At 42.7% G+C, this 1,716-nt stretch overlaps 1 pseudogene; it reads right to left on the bottom strand.

Annotated features, from left to right (window-relative positions):
- Positions 1–1,048: 1,048 nt before the first annotated feature.
- On the bottom strand, positions 1,049–1,210 carry LOC120094538 (U4 spliceosomal RNA; annotated as a pseudogene).
- Positions 1,211–1,716: the final 506 nt, after the last annotated feature.

Here is a 1,716-nt window from a genome sequence, read left to right as displayed (position 1 = left end):
AAGATCTGCAAAATAAACTTTGGCCCTGCTGGAATGGTGAGGTTATAAAGTGGCCCATATATCATATGACTTCTTGGTCCCTGGAAAGGTAGGGTCATTTCTGAGGACAAGACAGACTGCCAGAGCAGCCCACAAGCTTTGAACATCAGGTTTAAAGTAGAACTTAACACTTCAGACCTACCTCCTCCTTCTAAAACTGGACCTACTGGACTTGTTTTTGAGATAGGGTTTCACTCTCTATATAGCCCACTATGATTGTGAATTCATATGAAAGTCTGAACCACCGTCACAGCAAAATTTCTCCCAGACAAACCCTGGAAAGGAAAAAACATGATGGATTTTTGGAGTTAAGGATGAAGAGAAAAAGAGTTTGTCTCTGTGGGAAAGAGACAGCTTCAAGGAGAAAACATTTTAGCTGCACATGAAAGATTAGTTTAGGTGTGGAGGCCTCTCCAGAAGTTGAATATTCAGTGCATGTAACTTCATTAAATACTGAAACTTTTCAAGTGTTCTGAATGCAACTCTGTGTCTGGGCTTTCCCAGCATCTTGCAAATGCAGCATCAGCAGTGAAGGGCAGAAAGAGATAAGACTGAGGATTCCTTACTCATTCTGTAAAGTACTATCTCATTGAAGGAGGCCTCGTCACCCAACAGAACCTCCAACTTTTCTTTATTCCAGAGCTGCCAGGATGCACTGAAGAGAAAAAAAGGGGAGAGGGGTGGCTTTTTAGAGTGATGTGATCCTACTCAGTCAACTACCCCTGGAAGTGTGTGCTCTCCTTTCTCCCTGCATTTGTAGCTCAGGCTCCTTAGTGTACAAATTGCAGAGTAAGTAGAACCTATCTGGAGAAGTCTGTCTGGGTAGATAATCTGTGACTTTCCATCTCAAAGAGAGGGATAGAAAGGGAAAGCTCCTGACATAACAGCTGTGTGATGAGATTGAGGATGGGTTTCAATCAAGATTTGGAAGACGAAGGGTCACAAAGGATAAGATGACATCCACCAGCAAACTCACCCAGGTAGTGACCTCACATGGCCTATCAATAAAGTCCCCTTGCAGAAGAGACATTCCTAAACTCAATGCCTCAGAAACATTGAGGCCAGTGGGCTTCCCTGTCTCCTATGACTTTATATCATTCAAGTGTTCAATTAGCAATAATCGCGCCTCAGATAAACCTCATTGGCTACGATACTGCCACTGCGCAAAGCTTATATCATTCAAAAGGACATATATCCTCAGGTTGCTGCTAAGTCAGGGGCAACCAGACACCACAGAAATATTAAAACTATTACCTTAGAAACACCTATGACTCAAGAAGAAATGGGCTTTATCCATGTGAAAGTCCAGAATCATCATTGTGGTTACTGTTCATCATCAGACAGAATGATTATCTCCAATAAGGGTCTTTCAAAATGATCAGTGAAAAATTATATATTAAACCATTTTAACATTCTGCAGCTGTGCAGCGTGATGAACTCTTCTAATCCCAGCACTCAGAAGGAGGCAGAAGCAGGTGAATCTCTGAATTTGAGGCCAGTCCAGTCTGCAGAGTGTTCTAGGACAGCCAGGGCTACACAGAGAAACCTTGTCTTTCTTTTTTTTTTTTTTTTTTTTTTTTTGGTTCTTTTTTTCAGAGCTGGGGACCGAACCCAGGGCCTTGCGCTTCCTAGGTAAGCGCTCTACCACTGAGCTAAATCCCCAGCCCCGAAACCTTG

Source organism: Rattus norvegicus, chromosome 8, assembly GCF_021556685.1.
Source record: "Rattus norvegicus strain SHRSP/BbbUtx chromosome 8, alternate assembly SHRSP_T2T, whole genome shotgun sequence".
Classification (NCBI taxonomy): domain Eukaryota; kingdom Metazoa; phylum Chordata; class Mammalia; order Rodentia; family Muridae; genus Rattus; species Rattus norvegicus.
The sequence above is the reverse complement of the archived record's forward strand: the minus strand, read 5'-3'. Positions and strand labels throughout refer to the sequence as shown.